Below are 12,570 nucleotides of genomic sequence, written 5' to 3' on the forward strand. Positions count from 1 at the left end.
TACTGCGGGGGAATAGACAAGGTGGACAGAGATAGGATGTTCCAGAGAGGGGACACAGGGACAAGAGGTCACAACTGGAAGCTGAAGACTCAGACGAGTCACATGGACGTTAGGAAGTATTTCTTCAGTCATAGAGTTGTCAGCAAGTGGAATAGCCTAGCAAGTGAAGTAGTGGAGGCAGGAACCATACATAGTTTTAAGAAGAGGTATGACAAAGCTCAGGAAGCAGAGAGAGAGAGGACCCAGTAGCGATCAGTGAAGAGGCGGGGCCAGGAGCTGAGTCTCGACCCCTGCAACCACAATTAGGTGAGTACACACACGCACACACACACACACCGTTCAGGACCCTGTACACCGTGTACGTTAGGCCCATATTGGAGTATGCGGCACCAGTTTGGAACCCACACCTAGCCAAGCACGTAAAGAAACTAGAGAAAGTGCAAAGGTTTGCAACAAGACTAGTCCCAGAGCTAAGAGGTATGTCCTACGAGGAGAGGTTAAGGGAAATCAACCTGACGACATTGGAGGACAGGAGAGATAGAGGGGACATGATAACGACATACAAAATACTGAGAGGAATTGACAAGGTGGACAAAGACAGGATGTTCCAGAGATGGGACACAGCAACAAGGGGACACAGTTGGAAGTTGAAGACACAGATGAATCACAGGGATGTTAGGAAGCATTTCTTCAGCCACAGAGTAGTCAGTAAGTGGAATAGTTTGGGAAGCGATGTAGTGGAGGCAGCATCCATACATAGCTTTAAGCAGAGGTATGATAAAACTCACGGTTCAGGGAGAGCGACCTAGTAGCGACCAGTGAAGAGGCGGGGCCAGGAGCTCGGACTCGACCCCTGCAACCTCAACTAGGTGAGTACACACACACACACACACACACACACACACACACACACACACACACACACACACACACACACACACACACACACACACACACGACGACGACGACGACGACAATGGAGGACAGGAGAGATAGGGGGGACGTGATAACATATAAAATACTGAGAGGAATTGACAAGGTGGACAGAGACAATGTTCCAGAGATGGGACACAGCAACAAGGGGACACATTTGGAAGTTGAAGACTCAGATGAATCACAGGGATGTTAGGAAGTATTTCTTCTGTCATAGAGTAGTCAGGAAGTGGAATAGTTTGGGAAGCGATGTAGTGGAGGCAGGATTCATTCATAGCTTTAAGCAGAGGTATGATAAAACTAATGGTGTAGGGAGAGTGACCCAGTATCGACCAGTGCAGAGGCGGGGCCAGGAGCTATGAATCGACCCCTGCAACCACATATAGGTGAGTACATATAGGTGAGTACACACATATTGATTCATTCAGATATAAGACAGAGTATGCAGCACCATCAAGCAACCCACACCTAATCACGTATGTATTACATCTCGAAAAAGTCCATTGGTTCGAGTCTGGATTACATCCAGAGCTAATTAGAATTTAGAGTGGGAGAAAACTTAGCTACAAGAACAGCAAGTTTGTTCCTGGCCTGGAGCGGACTTAGGATCGAACCTTTGTTTCTCCCCTTTGTTGCATGATTCACAGGGTTTAAGCTTTTTATATACTGTCCAGTGATTGTTGCGACTTACTGATTTCTAGATCGCGAATTCGAAACTCGTCCATTCCGTAATGTGTGTAAATATATCTAGGTAATAGGCTGGTAGACAGGAACCTCCCAGGGAGGTACTACCGTCCTGCCAAATGAGTGTGAAATGGAAACCTGTAATTCTTTTACATGATGGTAGGATTGCTGGCCTTTTTTTTCTGTCATAAACATGCGGAAAAACAGGTATATCTTGCTACTTTTACTTACACTTAGGTCACACATGCAGGTACACTCATATATATTTACACATCCGTTTGGGTTTTCTTCTATTTTCTTAATAGTTCTTATTCTTTTTTATTTCCTCTTATCTCCACGGGGAAGAGGAAAAGAATTCTTCCTCCATCAGCCATGTGTGTCGTAAGAGACGACTAAAATGCCGGGAGCAAAGGGGTAGTAACCCCTTCTCCTCCATATATTACTGTATTTGAAGAGGAAAAGCTTTCCTATTTCTTTTTAGCTCACCCTGCTTCGGTGGGATACGGCTAGTTCGTTAAAAATAGTTTTATATATGTATATATATATATATATATATATATATATATATATATATATATATATATATATATAAACACCGGAAGTCTCCCATGGAGGCGTGGTGACCTGAAAAAGAAAAAAAAAACTTTGATCATCACTCCACTCTCTTGCTAGAGGCTCTCGGATACTGCGGATGGGGTGCCTTTCCAAACTACAAACTTTCCCACCCCTCCTTCAGAGTGCAGGCACTGTATTTTGTACCTCAGGGACTCTGATCCGGATAACCGGTTTTCCTGAACACCTTCATAAGTATAATGGGTTTGTTTGGTAGGCTGTAGCAAGCGGGTAGTTAAATGATAAATTTTCTTCGGAGGCTTCTTCGTTTATTGTTAATGTCGTGGTGGGTACACAGGCTTGTGTTGTGCCCATGGCCCGGGCAGGGCCATCCCACGAGAGAGAGCTGGGAGGCCTTGTGTCTTCCTGCTAGGCCGCTGTGTGAGTGAGAGAGAGGCAAGTCTGGGCATACTGAAGTGGCAAGGCCTACAGAGGGCAGCACCTGAGTGGCGCGAAATATGAACTAAGCTGGCAGACAGCAGGGGCTGTCTGCGCAGACAGTACAGGCTGTCTACATACGCTCGGCCACTTACCGCGCGTCGTCCCGACGCGACGATACTGGTGGTAAAAGAAACTCGGTCTCTCTCTCATAGGAACAGGGCACAGAACACAAAATAACAACATATATATACATATGGACATGGAAAAAAAACTTCCTACAGGGAGGGAAGAAAAAAACATGTGGGGTGTGCTAAACATCGTGGTCAAAGGCAGTGAGCATCGAAGTGCATCACTGCACGCCTTCCTGCGTCTGGACAGATACTGCAACACGGGAGACATCGCTGCGGCTGAGCTGTGACGTAACAGGGTACGGTCTCCTCTGGAATGGTGAAGCAGACATCGTAGGAGTCGCTGCAGGTTTCACTCAACCTGGGGCACAACATGCTGGTGCCCTCGAGTGAGGCGTCGACAAAACTCGGCAACTGGGCAGGACTTCTGGCAAGCGACTCAGGAGGACACTTCTCGACTGGTACTGTCGCTGGGCTGTCACTGCCGGCGAGCGTGGAGCGAGTCGTGGCAGAGACGACTGGGCGAAACATCTGGGAGTCGTAACATCATACACCAGACTGCAGTGAGAGAGCTAGCAGTCAAAGTGACATCTTCTATGTGCAGGCTGCTCACTGAAGCTTGTGACACGAGGCTGACACAGTGTGCCATTCTCTCGACAGTTGGAGTTATAGCAGAGGTTAGTCTAAGCGTCCCCAGACTTGTTTCTCTACATATAACTGCACTCTGAAGGTCTGGAGGTGAAGTGAAACAAATCTCGATGGGAATCGTAGCAGGTACGATTCTGCAGAACATCACGAGCGACGAGCATAAAAGCTTTCTGTACAAGAGGGCTCATACGCTCAGGGCTGAGTAATCAGCTGTCAAACACACTGGTCACATGGGTGACTTAGCACAGTGGTGCTACTCAGGTCTGGCTCAGACCTCACTGGACACACGGAAACTTTAAAAACACACCGCGGTACAACATGTGAGAACACTGACTGAGAGGAATTAATTAACACACGACATATATTTTCTCTCAATCTTCTCGACAATATTAAAATAATTACTAGAAACACTCGATGTGACATCATGTGATGTCAGGCATGATGTCGCGAGGTGACGTCAGCAGACATCTCGAGGTGACGTCAGCAGACATCTCGAGGTGACGTCAGCAGACATCTCGAGGTGATGTCAGCAGACATCTCGAGGTGACGTCAGCAGACATCTCGAGGTGACGTCAGCAGACATCTCGAGGTAACGTCAGGCAGACATCGTGACGTCATAAAGTCGGGCAGCATCGTGGGTGACATCAATGTGATGCGGGCAGCAGACCACAGCATGTGGCCTGGGACATCTGGTAACTCACGTGGCTGGTAGATCCACGTGACATCGCCCACACCCACGTGGCATCGCGATCCACGAGGCGTCGTGATCTACATGGCATGCTGGTCCACGTAGCTTCGAGTGGCCTCGGGCACTCGGATACACAGCTCTGGCAATGAATCCACATGGAAAACAGCAGAAAACACAGCAGAGGGAGTGGGCAGTGGTGAGTGTATGGTAGTGTGGTGGCGAGGAGCGTGGGTGAGTGTATGGCAGGGGAGCATCTGGCCATTCCTCCTCCTCCTCCACCCACAAACACGTGGAGAAGCTCACACTGGACTCAGAAATCACCACAAAACTCACCTCTGGCTTGCTGAAACGGCTGTGCTGAGCTGAACAACAACAACAGCAACATACAAGTGACGCTGAACACGTGACTTGAGAAACAGCGTGGGACACTGTAGCGTGGGACGCTGTAGCGTGGGGTCACTGTGACGCCACTTACAATTCTCGGAGAATTTCGGCAAATTTCGGCCTGGATCCTGCTTGTACCTGTGTCTGGATGCTCAAACGTGCAGACACGACATCAGGATAACTCGTTGAGAGACGGATGCTTCTTGTGTAGGGTGATGAAGTGAAGATGACTTCATACCTCTTCCTCCCTCTCTCAAGGCAAACACAACTGCTGCGAGCACCGCTGTCACCATTTATAAAAAGGATTATTTGGCGTTCTGGTAGCGGGTGGATAGTTAAATGATAAACTTCTTCGGAGGCTTCTTCATTTATTGTTAAGTCGTAGTGGGTACACAGGCTTGTGTGTTTGTGCCCATGGCCCGGGCAGGGCCATCCCACGAGAGAGAACTGGGAGGCCTTGTGTCTTCCTGCTAGGCCGCTGTGTGAGTGAGAGAGAGGCAAGTCTGGGCATACTGAAGTGGCAAGGCCTACAGAGGGCAGCACCTGAGTGGCGCGAAATATGAACTAAGCTGGCAGACAGCAGGGGCTGTCTGTGCAGACAGTACAGGCTGTCTACATAAGTGTTACTTCGCTTACACTCCAACAGCACGTTGTTATAAAAACACTCACTCCCATGTAACACGTTCACATAAGCTGTCGGATGTATGTGTATAAAGAATGAACATTACGAGAAAACTTAAAAGAACCGAACGTAACATCTTCAAAAGAAAGAAAGATCGGCATAAGATATCATCACGCAACACGCCCTCGTGGTCACGAACCACTTTACTGACAGTGAATGCAAAAAAAAAAAAATATAAGTAGCGAAGCTAATACGTTAAGAAAAAAAACAAAGAATGAGATGCTCCTGCCGAGAACCATGAGAAATGTTTGGAGTTACGGGTCCAAAGAAATAGCAGTGAATATAAGTATTGGTCGGTCGAAATAGCAGTTTCGATGGTTCTTTATATAAAGTGTTAAGTAAAAGGACATAAGTGCAGCTAATGTGACATTTTATTGTGGCAACGTTTCGCTCTCCAGGACCTGTGTTAAGCTTGACAAAGCTTCTGGAGAACGAAACGTTGCCACAATAAAATGTCACATTAGTTGCACTTGTGTCCTTTTACTTTACATATTGTCGGTAATTCTACCAACATATGTACTATATAAAGTGTTAGCGTAAGGAGTGTTGGAGTCTTGATACGCCATCCATGGGACAGTCACACCATCGATCTGTACTCAAGAATTCACTGCTTCAACCAGTGATTATGAATGAATTGCATATGACATGCAGAGGGTGTTGACAAGGCGAACAGATATACACTCACTTGAGTGACAAGACCAGGGGACAAGACCAGGGGACATGACCAGGGGAGAAGACCATGGGACAAGACCAGGGGAGAAGACCATGGGACAAGACCAGGGGAGAAGACCATGGGACAAGACCAGGGGACAAGTCGAGGGGACAAGACCATGCGACAAGACCAGGGGACAAGACCGTGGGACAAGTCTAGGGGACACGACCAGGGGACAAGCATAAAAGCTGACTTTACAAGCCAGAAAAAAAATTGTAACTACCATATTTTTAAATCAAATAATGAGGAGGAAACATAATAAGTTACTTGAAGTGGAGGAGGAAAATTCCATCCACAGTTTTAAGAATAGGTATGTAAGAGAGTCGTCCACGGTAAGCACACTGGGTTCATAAAAGACTGCTAGTACTTTTTCAGAGACGGGAAATCTAACATACTGAAACTCTACGACAGAGTAAAGAGGTAAGGTAAGACAGACGGATGGGTGGATTGCACTTTCCTGGATTGCAAGAAGACGTTTAACACCACATCAGAGATTACTTCACAAGATGGAGAAAAAAACGACAGTTATAGAAGGAAAGTATCATTACTAAAGTGGAGGCCTGGTCACAGACCGGGCCGCGGGGGCGTTGACCCCCGAAACCCTCTCCAGGTATACTGGTGGTGTGTAATACGGACAAGTTGAAGAACAAGACTTGCATATTATACCTGCACTCGACTGAAGAAGCCTGCTCTGCTGGCGGAATGTTTCGGCACATGTCTTGTTCGTCATAGCAGGAAAGGCACTACAGTTACTGAAGAATAGCCAAGGAAAGGAAGACGTTGAAGACACGGGAAAAAGTGTGGGGCTGAAGTTGTAGCCACCAAGTGGTAGAACAAACACAGCAAAGGAAAACCTTTAGTAGTAAGGGTTACCTTGGTACTGGTGAAGGGATCTTGATTGAAGGAACTGGTATTATTTTCCTGGCTTAGTCCTGATGATCTCTTTCTTCCCCCAGACGCTGTATGACCCTTATGGGGTTAGTGCTTCCAAGTCTCAGGTTGCTGACTCCTGGCACTCTAATACCACACTACTACAAGGTTGAAATTATGGACACTATTCCAGTGTTTATCACTTACATGCGTAAGGTTTAGTAAATTCAGAATAAAAAGAATTGAAATGTACAATTTTACACAGTGACTTCATCAGTACAATGCAGGGACATCAACAGAAGAATGTAGAACAAACCATGCCACGGGTGGGGCTTGAACCCGCGGTCAGAGAGTCGTAGAACTCCAGACCGACGCGTTAGTTTTACGACTCTGACCGCAGATTCAAGCCCCACCCGTGGTATGGTTTGTTTGCAATCGTGTCACTACGATTTCGTGATACTGAATGTAGAAGTGGTGGTAATAAGTCGTTCAGCCTCGCGGAATTATATACGGAAGATGAGATAATCAGTCCTTCAGAACAAAAATATATTAGTTACTGTATATTATATATACCAGATACACAGCCACACTTTAAAGACCCTTCAAATTATTCTAGCTTTATCCAAAAAAAAGTTATGGCACTTTGTATCTATACCGAGGAGTATACATTTCATGTGGATAACTAAGATACATGTGCAACAGTCAGGTGTCTTTATTCCGAAACGTTTCGGAATTAAGATACCTGACCGTCGCACATGTATCTTATAAACCTGTCGGTACTGTATACCATTTTCTTATTCACTGGGTTATTGTTGTGTACGCAATGAAAGCAGTACTGTACATACACTGTAAGCAGAACTGTACATACACTGTAAGCAGCACTGTACATACACTGTAAGCAGCACTGTACATATACTGTAAGCAGCACTGTACATACACTGTAAGCAACACTGTACATATACTGTAAGCAGCACTGTACATACACTGTAAGTAACACTGTACATTGTAAGCAGCACTGTACATACACTATAACACTGTAAGCAGCACTGTACATACACTGTAAGCAACACTGTACATACACTGTAAGCAGAACTGTACATACACTGTAAGCAGCACTGTACATACACTGTAAGTAACACTGTACATTGTAAGCAGCACTGTACATACACTGTAACACTGTAAGCAGCACTGTAAGCAACACTGTACATACACTGTAAGCAACACTGTACATATACTGTAAGCAGCACTGTACATACACTGTAAGTAACACTGTACATTGTAAGCAGCACTGTACATACACTATAACACTGTAAGCAGCACTGTACATACACTGTAAGCAACACTGTACATATACTGTAAGCAGCACTGTACATACACTGAGAGGTGCGTGTATCAGTATTTATTTTCCAATTAATTCCTATACTGGGAATTAAAGTATCGTTGACTGGTGGTGTGCAGATTGTATCAGCTCCTCAACGTGTCTGTAAATTAATAGGTTATTTACTCAGATAGGTTTTCCAATCTCCAACATTCGTTTTAAGCCTAAATGTAACATGTCGCTTGTGTCTCAAGACATAAATGACATAATTACTTAAAGCATTACGGAAAAATTATTTTGTTTACTCAGTTCGTTGTATTTGCTCGACAAACGTTAAGTTAGGTTTAGTTTAATTCATGTTAAACATTCCGGGGAATGGAACAACAGACAGGAAGACAGAAACTCTGAAAATAAAGCTGCACTGTATATACTGACCCCTAACTTGAGTCCTCTGTAGCAGCTGAAGAGGACTCCAGTTGAGGGTCGAAATGTAGAGATCAACTTTATTTTCCCCGCTTCTCTCTCCTTGTGGGGTAGAAACTGTGTGTACAAATAGGAAGCGCGAACCATACCACGGGCGGGGATAGAACCCGCTAACGCGTCGGTCTGGAGTTTTATGGATCGCGGGTTCTAACCCCGCCCGTGGTATTGTTTGTTCGCAATGGTGTCATTAAAATTTTTTCGTGAGTCACAGGAAGCGCGTCTGTCTCACACTCAACAGCCGGAGGATCAAACCTCCGTCACGTCCTGCGCTGAATGACCCATACGGAGTATACATTAAACAAATTAAACAAATCCTTGTGGGATATTACTTAGCGTCGCCAAGTGTGTATTACACTTTTATTAATGTTTCAGCAGAAAATAAATTGAAAATAAAATTTATTTTATGATAGAATGAGTGTTTCGACGTCTGGGTGATAGGCCCTTGTGATACTAATTCACTTATAATTTCGTATGCTTGCTTAAAACACTATTTAGGACGAGTCATTACGAATCTCACGAATCTGAGTACCTGTTGGATTACCTGTGCATCCTTGATTACCCTCGTGTGGTCGATTGATTTTAAAAATCGCGTAATCCAACCCACCAAGTTTAGGAAGAACTAGCCTGAGAAAATTGGTAGTACCTGGAGTTTACCTGGAGAGAGTTTCGGGGGTCAACACCCCCGCGGCTCGGTCTGAGACCAGGCCTCATGGTGGATCAGCTTCTGATCAACCAGGCTGTTACTGCTGGCCGCACGCAAGCTGACGTCCAAAAGTAAATTTTCAAAGCATGGAGAACAGAAAGGTGCAATACCGTAACTGGAACAATACACAAATTACCCGCATCTAGGAGAGAGAGAGAGAGAGAATCTTACGACGACGTTTCGGTCCGACTTGGGCCATTGACAAAGTGACTTTGTAAATGGTAAGTCGGACCGAAACGTCGTTGTAAGCTTGACTCTCTTATATGGGTTATTTGTGTATTCAAAGCATGAATTTTAAAAAACTTCAAAGCTACGGGAGGATTTTTCAAAAAAAATTTGCAAATTTAATCAAATTTGGTAAAAGAAGTCATTTGGTGAAATGGTATGAGGATACCGAGACTGAAATGGTATGATGATACCGAGACTGAAATGGTATGGTAATACCAGCACTGAAATCTTCTTGAGTCCTGAAGAAGTCACTCGTGGCGAAACGTTTCCCGTATTTTTTTACACATTGGAAAAAATATACAAGTGAATAGGGCTGAGTTTGATTAGTACCTGAGGTACTAAATTCTTGACAAGCTTCGGGTTAAAAGGCTGGACAAGTGGGTGGGTGGGAAGCGTTTAGAGAAGGAATTGCTTAGTTTGGGCTAGTAGGAACACTTCAGCAGGCCTACTGGCCCATACTAGGCAGATCCTTCTCAAACCCAAACCCACTAGCAAAAATAAGTTTTATTCTCCTGTGTGCGGATATTGTACATTGTTCCAGACAGGATATTGTACATTGTTCCAGACAGGGTATTGTGTCTTTTTATTCTTATATATATATATATATATATATATATATATATATATATATATATATATATATATATATATATATATATATATATATATATATTACCTTGGTCTTGAGGATACGTAAGTGACCTTCGATATTCCTTTGAAGAGTTTCGAGAGTTTCTCTACTCTCTGAGCCCGGCCATGGGCCAGGCTCGTCTGGTGCTTGCCTGGTCAACCAGGCTGTTGCTACTGGAGGTCCTTTTGTTGTGTAATGGACACAACAAAAGGAAAATATGTTGATTTAACCTGAGGTAACTCAGTAAGGTCAAGCAGTGTGACTGATCGCCGGTAATTGAAAGGAAATTAGTACATATATGAAAAAAAAGGATACTTGGAGCCGCACTGTGGGGAGCAAAGGTGACACCGGTAGTGACGGTTGAAACACTCATTAGCTCTGATATCGCGGTCTGAATGCTAGATCTCGATTGGACCGGCATAAATTTGCATATGAATCCTGGCTGTTGGAAATAAAGTTTGCTGAGGGAAAAAATTATCTTAAATCGAGGGGAAAAAATTGGTTCATCTGCTACTCCCTTGACTGTGTGTGTGTGTGTGTGTGTGTGTGTGTGTGTGTGTGTGTGTGTGTGTGTGTGTGTGTGTACTTACCTATTTGTGGTTGCATGGGTCGATACATAGCTCCTGGCCCCGCCTCTTTACTGATTTCTACTAGGTCTCTTCTCTCCCTGCTCCATGAGCTTTATCATACCTCGTCTTAAAACTGTGTGTGGTCCCTGCCTCTACCACGTCACTTGCCAGACTATTCCACTTCTCGACAACTCTGACTAAAAAAAATACTTCCTAACATCTCTGACTCATCTGAGTCTTCAACTTCCAATTGTGACCTTTTGTTTCTGTGTCCCATCTGTGTGTGTGTGTGTTCTTTCCCCTTTGTCTATGTGTGTCTTTATCTCTGTCTCTGTCTTTCTGTCTCTATCTTTATGTCTATCTTTCTGTCTATCTTTCTGTCTATCTGTCTGTCTGTCTGTCTGTCTGTCTGTCTGTTTCTCTCTCTCTCTCTCTCTCTCTCTCTCTCTCTCTCTCTCTCTCTCTCTCTAATCCGGTAAACCTGAGTTTTCATTTCACCCTAAAACAAACAGCTGAGGAGGAAAAAACTATAATCACATTTTGTACGTTTCTCGACTTTGCAATCCGTACATGATGCCGAAACTTTAAGATAGTTAGTGAGTCTGAAGGAGCTGGCAGGTGGCACTGGCAGGTGGCAGTGCAGCTGGTGTTGGCAGGCATGCACTCTCAACCTCTGTTCAGAAAACACATCAACACAGCAGTTGGCTGGAAAGTTCCTGGTGCTCGTTTCTTGCAGCGCTGTGTTCATCTTGCATGTGTGGTGGGCGACACGGTACCAGGGTCGCCGGCTGTCTGTCTCTCCCCCTCTCTCTCTCTCTCACAGCCCTCATGCAATACTCCGAGATGGAGATTTTTAAAGTGTGGAAAGTCACAGGGTTGTGTGGGATGAGTCAGGGAGACTCTGATTGTGGGAGATATCTCACGTCGACGTCTACATTTGCACTGATATTTTCTATTTTTTTTTACTCCGTCAGCCTCTCTCAGTATGGAAACAAGACGCGTTTCAGAGCAAGATTTTATAGGGGCAACATTTCGAGCTGTTAAGAGAGAAACGTGAGGGATAAGTTAGAGGTTTGTGAGGAATGAGAGAGTCAGGGAGGCTGTGACTGGGGAGGATGGATCTCACGCCGACCCACATATTTTTTTAATGCGTCAGCCTCCCTGAGGATGAAGGGAAAACATGCTGCAGAAGACACTTTTATTGGGACTACATCTCGATCTATTTAAATCTAAGCGTTGTCTCAATAAAAGCTTGTTTACTTAAGTGTCTTTTCTTCACTATTGTTGGCAGCTTTATATTTGTTCCTCCCTGATGTCACTGTCTTTTATTTTAGGATCCTTTGACATACCTGTGATGGGTTTCGAGCGTTCTAGTACCCTCGTACCTTGACGATTGATCAACCAGACTGTTGCTGTTATCCCCTCGCTGGCCCAGATTGCATTCATAGCCTGGTTGATCCGGTATTTGGCTGAGGAGGTGATCCAGTTTCCCTTTGAAAACCTTCAAATTTGTTCCGACAATATTTCTGATAACTTGGACCACGGATGTTAACACAGTGCTCTCTTACTGTGCTCATGGCGCCCCTGCTTTTCACTGGCTTTATTTTGCACTTCTACCCGGACCCAGAAAACTCTATGATGCCGTCTAAAACTTTGAGAATTCTGTGTGTCCGAATATCCAGTATTAAAGTATAGAGAACTTCCAAGAAGGGGGGAGTGGGACTTTTGGGAAAAATGAAGAATCCGCGTAGTGGGTGTTGTCAGGGACACCACGTAATAAGAGGATGAATTATACATTGACTTCGGCATCTTCATTCTGAAGTATTTTTTTACCAGCCAGTGGCTTAATCAATTCAGTACAGATGTTATTAATTAGATACACTGGAAGATGGGGTAATCAGTCCCTCAGCCAAAGT

Source organism: Cherax quadricarinatus, chromosome 49, assembly GCF_038502225.1.
Source record: "Cherax quadricarinatus isolate ZL_2023a chromosome 49, ASM3850222v1, whole genome shotgun sequence".
In the NCBI taxonomy this organism is placed as follows: domain Eukaryota; kingdom Metazoa; phylum Arthropoda; class Malacostraca; order Decapoda; family Parastacidae; genus Cherax; species Cherax quadricarinatus.